Source organism: Vigna umbellata, chromosome 7 (assembly GCF_029865625.1).
Source record: "Vigna umbellata cultivar VRB3 chromosome 7, Vumbellata_1.0, whole genome shotgun sequence".
NCBI classification, from domain to species: domain Eukaryota; kingdom Viridiplantae; phylum Streptophyta; class Magnoliopsida; order Fabales; family Fabaceae; genus Vigna; species Vigna umbellata.
This window is the reverse complement of record NC_142171.1, coordinates 47,161,897-47,170,830: the sequence shown is the minus strand read 5'-3', so window position 1 is coordinate 47,170,830 and position 8,934 is coordinate 47,161,897. Positions and strand designations below refer to the sequence as shown.

The following is an 8,934-nucleotide window of genomic DNA, read 5'->3' as shown; positions in this document are numbered from 1 at the left end:
GTAGTGTCTAGTTGACATATAAAATTGTAGCAAAAGAAGTATTAATACAAGGAAAGTTTAGTTTTGCTAATAGAAGTGTTATCATATAAATGTATTTACTCTTGACATTACTGACTTGTATATATTAGGTGTCTGTATATTCCTACTTTTCAATTACTTTTGGGACATGAATATCTGTTTGTTAGGGTAGCCTTGTTTAATATAAAGAGGATAAGATAGTTACCATTGAGTCCCTTGAACAACAAATATTAGAAACAGCAGAAATGCAGCAGTATAAAGGGAAAAAGGGTGAGGGGTCATGGGACATGATCATCATTCACCTAAGAAAAAGGACTCTGAAGTTTTTGTAATAAAGTTCAATAAAATACAATCCTAAACTTTGAGGAACTAGAATTGTACTCTTGCTTTATTTCTGATAAGGTGATAACTAGCAACACAAACAAACATGGAAAAGGAAACACACAGAATGGGAGGGGACAGAAATGGAGTGAAGTGATCACAACTATCTACCTACTCATCTGCAGAAACTGAAGAGAGAAAGGAAATCTAGTCAGCTGCAAATTGAGCAAATGGGACAGCACAAGTTGGTACCTTCTTAAAGGAAGGTCAACCTTGTTTATTACATTCTAAAGCAAGAAGAACTACATAGATGAGCAATACACAGCCATAGAGACCCCAATGGAGTCCATTGCCTTTTTGTGACTTGCCGGTTTGCCTGACTGTAGCCATAGCCTCTCCTCCTTTGGAGAATGCATATCTGCTTCTGCCACTCACAGAATGTTTAAACACATCCCTTGTTGATTAGAGAAGCCAAAGCTAAGCACAAGCAAACTGTTGAAAGTGGGGGAGTGTGAAGGGTAAGGACCCTCTCACACTCCTTTCTCTCCATGCTCTTCTTTAAGAACCATGGATGGATGCTTGCCAACAAAGCTTCATTCTCACCAGATTCAGGGTTTGATAGATTTTGGTGAAGAGGGTCCAAAGGGCTCTATAGAAAACTAGTGGAGAACTTAGTCTCTGACCACAGTTTTAAATAGTTGATGATTGAGAACTAAGAAGTGTTATCATCACATCATCTTTTCATTATCCATTTGCTTCTACCTTTCCTATTTTTTAACCATAAAAAGTAGCAATGTAGAAACTCATTAAAAAAAGAAACAAAACAGAACTGTGCTCATTAAAAAATTTCTATTTGGTTTATTCAATCTCAACCTTAACCTAATTTTCTAACTTTTTCTTGAATCTCAATCTAACACTAACCAGGATAGACCTGACCTAACTGTATTTTTTTACCCTCTTTTTCTTCTACTGGTTTACAAGGGAAGGAGGTTTTGATGGCCTAACCTAATTTGATTATCTCATTCTTTTTCTCTACTATTGAAGTTGTACTTAGTCTACATGCTCAAATTGAATTTGATATTTCCATTTTGTCTTGACCAAATTTCTGTTTATTTTCACCAAATATGACACTACACTGCATACTATATTAACCCACAAAGGCATTTTAGGGAATTTAAAATTCAGTACTAAATAGTGTCCACAGAAGATATCTGATTGAAATACAAAGGATATGAATGTGAAAGAGTCAATATAAACTTTAAAAGATGGGCACCCACTCTTTACTTTTTCATTCGTGCTTGACTTTTGATGGTTGGAGGCTTTTATTGAATCTCTGGATCCACTTAGGAGACTCAAACCCCACTTTGCTTCCAAAATTAATTAAAAAACTTCTTAATGAACCAGTTAAATAATCCTCTTAAGTACTTGAATAAAATATTATTTGACACATTCCAAGATATTAAACACGTTTACACTTTGAAATAATTGGAATATGTTACCAGGACTTGTGATAAGAATTCATCACTGTTTCAAATTCCTAACTCTCCACTAATTTCGTTCTCTCTCACCCAAACCACTTTGTTTTCTTCTTCTGTAATTATATTTTCTTAAAGTTTCAAAATACCATGATTTTGATTTCAGAGCTAAAAATAATCTTGGCCATGTATGTAGCCATGTTGCACTGTTTACATCTTAGTTGTTAATTGATCCCTATCATGTGTCTTCTTTTGATAATTTCTAGGGGCCAATTCAACTTTTGAAATTAGAGTGATTAGTCACCTCTAAGAAGTGAAGTTCTGTATTTTATAGTGAGAAAAAAGGAAGTAACAGTGGAAACTATAGCTTGAAGTTGTGTCCAAGAGTCATTTCTCTTTCTATAGCTGGCTTTATAGATAACCCAAAATTCTTGAAACAATGTTGATGAATGATACAAAAAATGGCAGTGATCTCCTTCTCGGATATGCATACAATCATAGCAGCTAGATAATCCATTGAAGCATTTGGTTTGCCTCTTCTTCAAGCAAGAAAACAAAATTGTTATCGCTTTTAAGTCAGTCCCCTTTTGGAATCTTTCTGTGCTGTTTATTTATTACCTCTGTAGCCACTTATATTTTTATTTCCCATCAACATTGCCTGAATGAGATCCCAATTCACAGCTTCTTTTAGTGAACCTTTATTTGTGGCCATTGGTATCAAACAACAAACCCATTTAATTATCTTGGTCAAAGAAATTTAAATGAGTTGAAAATCTCACATTAAGTAAAAAAAAAATAAGAAAATTAAATATTATATAAGAAGAAAGATCTACAAATTCTTAAAAAATTCAAATCTGAATCTAAATTTTACATTCATTATGTATAAAAAAAAGTTGAATGCATAAACTTAAAAAGAATTTAGTATCATGTAAAAATGAAGAATCTAAGTATATTGTTGAAAGGTTTTTGATTGAGAGTGATTTTAATATCTTATATAGATTGAATTTGTTTTTTTATTAATATTGTATTTATCTAGTGATTTTTTTTGAAAAAACTCATTAGTATGATAGACAAATATTTGTTTTGGTAACCAACTCAGATAACCTATAATATAAGTGAAAAATTCTAGAAGTAACGATTCTTTCTATCGGAAGTCTTAATAAAATTTTAAACAAACAATTTTATATTGGATGAAGATAAAAAAAGTTAAACACGGTATAAAGATAAAAGACTATAAATTTTTCAAAAGTTGAACACAATGTAAAGATAAATAACTATAAACCTTTCAAAGTTTTCTCAGAGTCAATATGTATTTACATTTTACATTCACCAATAACATGTCTATGCATCAATTACAGAATTTAAATTCATGGTAGTATATATGAACTTATTCTTCCCAATTTAACCTATCTGTAGTTGTAAATGAATTAAGTTTTGCCGAAAAGTAAGTTGGATCCTTGTTGTTGCCTTCATAAATCATAATGCACACTATGATTGTTGTCCACCACTTAAAATTAGGCAACCAAGACCAATGGAAGATGATTAGTAGTAACTCTAAGCTGGTTCCAATTTTGCAATCAATTTTTGGGTCCCTTATGATGCAAAATTTCCAAACTTTTACTGTGAATTCAGTTTAATTTACGTTCAAACATGAATGACTCATCAAGTGGTCATCATGGTAGTAATTATAGATGTTGCCATCCAATTTCCACATGGCATGCGAAGTTGTAGGACAAGTGACCTTTCCATGATGTGGTTTCAATTTGGAATCAAACTGTTGGGCCCTTCTCATTATTTTTGGTCCAAGATCAAAACTACTTTACCATGTACTTGTAAATTCCTAGTTTGATTTTCATCTACAATTTCTTGTTTGTCAAATGTTGGTCAAATGTAACCATTGTAGGTACTAGGTACCCTTCAATTTGGGAGGTGACGCAATTCCATTTTCCAACAGTGCAAAATCTATTGTCATAATCTTCATTGCTTTTGTCTTTTGATATAATAACATTTATACTTTTTCTTAAGTGCCCCTTCAGATATTACATGTGGTAAAGAGAAGATTCCCAGATTTCTGAAGGTCAGTGGCTCTTATTTGTACTCTAAGATCTCAAAAGAGCAAAACAAATATTTTAAAAAGAATAGCATTCATGAAGGAGAATGAGCCAATTCTATCTCTGTGTCTTAAGTTTATGGTCATCACCAAACTACAAAACTTTTTTATGTAAATTCTAATCTTTTAAATATTAAGCTTGTTGAGTTCTTCATGGTTTTGTATTTAAAAGGTATATTAGTAGATGACATTTTAAAACCATTTTTGTCTTGATTGTTAAATGATATAAAATCTTTAAATATAAAAAATAAAAAGTTATAGACCAATTTTTTAAAATATAAAAATTTATTCATGAAATTGATTTTCTTAACAGACATTCTTTCACTTGTATAAGGATAAATCCTGAACTTATGTAAATAGCACATAACTAACTATATGCCAATGGTAAAATCATATATGCAAATTGTCCCATTTTAGTTTTGAATAGTTAAATTTTGTTAAGTAAATATTACTTTTAGCATGAAATTAATAAACAAAATATTTATCTTCAGAAACAGTGACTAATATGATTGAGAAGTGTATTTTTCGATAATAAAGATGTCGACAAAAAAATTACTCTAAAAGGACATTTACCATGCTCTATAGGATTGTCCTAATTTTGTTTTCACATAAAATAAATAAATAAAATAATTATCTCAGTTTACAAAATTAACATTTTTATCACTAACTTATTTATAATTTGTAGTGTGTAACATCCCAATAAATAGTAATTACTATTAATCAGAACTAATCACATTTACAAAAATACAGTGCAGTCTTAATATTTACAACAGCTGCTCCAACAGAAAACAGCACCTAAAGCATCTAATAACAGCGTTCAGAATTCATAATCAGTACAAAACCAGTGCTGAATAATCTATTCTGCTAAACTATGCACAGAACTGCCAAAATACAACGCAGAAAAAAAACTAATTTCTAATACGAAACGAGCCTCTACTGCTCAGCTTTGACTTCAACTTCTACCAAGTTGGCATCCTCCAAATTTTCTTCTTCTAGCATTGATTCCAGGGGTGCCTCACCATCTGCTCACATCCACAACGGATGATCATTGCATTGACAAGACGGACATACAGATACAGTCGACAACACAAGGAAAATTTGCAAGGGTAAGCTTAGGTAATTTAATTCAATACCAACAGCATCATTTTAAAACATAGTAAATCAATCATACCATTCATACACTGTTAAATACATATATCCACACATACAGTAACTCATGCAAATTCTCATAATTAAAGACTGTCCGGACTGTATGATCCATGTAACCGCAGGCGTTCGTGCACCCGGGTGATGTAGTAACTGGGATACCCTCAACAGCTGCCACCCGAGGTTAACCCTTATCAGCCCAAAGTACTATGTAGGACTAGTGCCTCCTGCCATTCCCACGCATGAACTACTCTCCTCTACATGAGGATGAGCAATCACGGAATATCAGGATGAACAGCCATCAGCGATTTTACCATGGTCATACTACACTACTTCTCATATTCACATCATGGAGACGTTCCTCCTTGGAACGCTCATTCACAATCCAATCCAATAAATCCATTCACACTATCATTCGCACATTGTTAAACATTCCTCTTATTCAGATTTCCATTCTGTGTTCCACTCTCTTAATTTGAACCAAGTTTATCGTTTTAATAGATCCAGACGAATGTATTACAGTACACTGATATCACGTTTCTGAACAAAAGAAACGAACCATTATCCATTCACGGACGTTAAGACAAATGAGTAATGTAACTGAGATTGAGTCTAAAATATCAGAATAATACTTAGGAAAATTCTAAGTATAAAGACTTGAGGTTAAATGAAAAGGACCATCACGGTTTAAATGAATTCAAATAAATAATCAGAGTGTTAATAAATTCGGAAACGAACACTGCCAGTCAAAGACCGAACGTAAATTAATAAATTGAACGAACGCTGTTGAAGTTCACTCACGAAGCAATGATAAGGACGAGCGTTCAGTAGAACCCGAACCCTCCTTAGAACGAACGCTAGGTCAATGACCAAGCACCAAATAGAACGAACGCACATTTAAACGAACGTTCAGTATCAGACCGAACGCTAATTAGGACGAACGCTCAATCTAAGATCGAGAGTTCATTTGGACGAACGCTTAATATAATACTAAGCGCTGATTATGACGAACGCTGGTAAACAAGACCGAGCGTCCTAACTACACTGCACTTTATTTTCAGTTGTTGGACACGCTAGGCTAAGCCGAACGCTCACACCTAACGCTTGACACCAATAACGCTCGTTCTTAATCAAAGTCCTTTCCAAATGAAAGAATCCTTATTCTAAATGATGTTCCAGGGAAACCGAACGGTATAAGACCGTTCGATAACGAGCGTACATGATCAATCAGAGAAGATAAGATTTCCAGATTTTTCATTCATATTAACTTCACAGTTTTCATACGAACCATAACTTAGGATTTATCTCCAACATAATTCTCATACATTACAGAATTCATATCATCATCTCATCAATACAGAATTTTCCATTTTCCAGTTCAAACACATCATCAATACAGTTCAACACATTTTCATTCCAAACCATACAGAAATTCAATCATATTCAACATCACACTTCTCATTCTCTGCATACAGTTCAAACAATATTCCTCACATACATCCAGTGCAACCATGCTCGTTCATGCATACTTAAATATCATACAGTTCATACATCCAGTACAGTTTCATGCCTTCACACACATCATACAAGTATAAATTAAATTACTAAAGCTTCCCTTACCTGGTCTAGCAGTGCACTTCCAAATGCTTAAGGTTTTCTCTCGATCAATAACAGCTTTCTACCCAATGAATCACTCCACGACTTTCGCTAAATCTAAGATACCAAAAAGGACATCAGATTCAACCTATAACCCATGCATGCAACCAGGATTTGGTTCGCATGAACTAAAAGGGACCAAATGCAGGGACGAGAACTTACCAGATCAGTTCTCAGTTCTGTTCGGATCAAAATGATGCTCACAGTGCTGAGGAGGTTTCTACGGTGTCTGAAATAGGATTGGAGGAATTGATAGTGAGTTATCTTAGAGAGAAGATGGAAACGGTTTAGAGAGAAGTTGGAGGATTTGAATTCAGATTTTCTGGGAAGAAGATGAAGCATGCAAGGAATGGAGAAGAGGTTTCCAGAAAATATTTTTCTCTTCCCACGCAGGACGAACGTCCATTCTCTGCATGCCACTTGTTTTCCACTAACGTTTTTGGAACGTTCCCTCAGTGACACATGGCAGGCGCATGCAGAGTGGAAGTGAGTGGGTTTTGACGTGGCAAGGTGTAATAAATGGTGATCAGAGTGTGGATTTAAGTGCTTAATTAATCAGGTTCTCACATTCCCCCTAACTACAAAAATTTTCGTCCTCGAAAATTCTAAGGCTTACCAGGGAATAGGTGAGGGTACAATTCCTTCACTGCCTCTTCAACCTCCCATGTTGAGTCACCAGTCTTTGCATTCCACACCACTTTCACGAGACGAACATCCTTTCCTTTGTAAAGTCTGGTGCGGCTGTCTTCCACACATACAGGTTGCATCTCCAGTGTCCTGTCTGGGCGAATTTGGATGTCTTCTAACTCCCGTACGTGTGAGGGATCAGCTATATACTTCCGAAGTTGGGAAACGTGGAAAAATGGGTGAAGGTTGGACAGTTGAGGAGGCAAGGCAATGTCGTACGCAACTGGCCCTATTCTCCTTAAGGGTGTGTTCGGTTGAAGGGAATTCACTGTTTACAGTAACTTGTGAGCGACGATGGAAATAGTGAACGTGTTCGTTTGTAGCGATTGTTGATGACGGAAAAGAATGGATTTGTGGGATGGCACAGCTTGATCGATAGCCGCACTACTGAAATGCCTTGAGCAGATTGATACCACATTTACACAATCGCCATGAGCCATTTCCATAATACCCAGGAAGATGCACGATCAAAGGCCATGCGAGCACATTATTAACTTTTGACTGGCAGACGCGTAATCGATTTCAACCACACCTATCGGTTATATTTGAGTAAGGCTGAATGATTATGGGAAGAAAATGAACTACAGAAGAACGCTGACGTAAAGAACTGGTTGACAACATTTCATTAAAGAGATAATAGCTTTGAAAGGTCGACCAACTCATGACATAAATACAGAATGGGAAAATTACTAGTAGGAAATCACGAGTCTTTCCAAAGAAAATGGTGAAATGGGAAAGTTTATCACTGTTTGATTCGAGTGTGAACAGAGAAACAGAAGGAATCAGAGAAATAGAGGAGAGAAAACACATAAACAAGTAATCTGATCATCACGGGAAAAAATTATTATTAATTGAAATTCAAGACATATACATATATATATATGTATATATATATATATATATATATATAGCTAATCCAAGTAAAGAATGGAGATAACGAATGTCCAAGAAGAGAAAAATAGAACGTTGTTTATAACTCACGTGCAGAAGGAAGAGAATAGAAAGTTTCACTACGAACGTTTAAACGAAAACTGAACGACTAATCAGCAAGAAAACCCACTAAATGAATTAAAAGTTGGTCTATTTGACAGTTACTGTTTAAGAAGGAGAGCATAGAAACTTTTCCAATTGATTGGTGGAGAGTATCAAATTTCTTCAGTTTATGCAAGGACTGAACTGCTTGGTTCTTGGAGAAAATGAGACTTCATCTCTAACCCATAATAGACTCAAAACATGCGTATGCCTAGGTCTTCCTGTTTTGGGATTTTTCCTATCCGTCTGGCCGTTCGTTTGGAGTAATAAGTTGAACAAATCATCAATTGGTTTCCCCAACTTACTCTTCAATGATTGTACAGTACTAAAAGATGAACTAAAGCAGATGAAAATCTCTACTTATCTTGCTACTAGATTGCGTTCTAAGGAATCCGACTACTCCCCTACTGCTTCTCAACTGATTATTATAACGCACATACCCTTGGTCAACCCGTCCCTTAACTACTATAATATTATGGCTTTTTGACC

General features: G+C 34.9%; 1 pseudogene; it reads right to left on the bottom strand.

The window, feature by feature from the left end:
• Positions 1 to 315: 315 nt before the first annotated feature.
• Positions 316 to 1,079, bottom strand: LOC148196448 (early nodulin-36A-like; annotated as a pseudogene).
• Between the last annotated feature and the right edge of the window lie 7,855 nt (positions 1,080 to 8,934).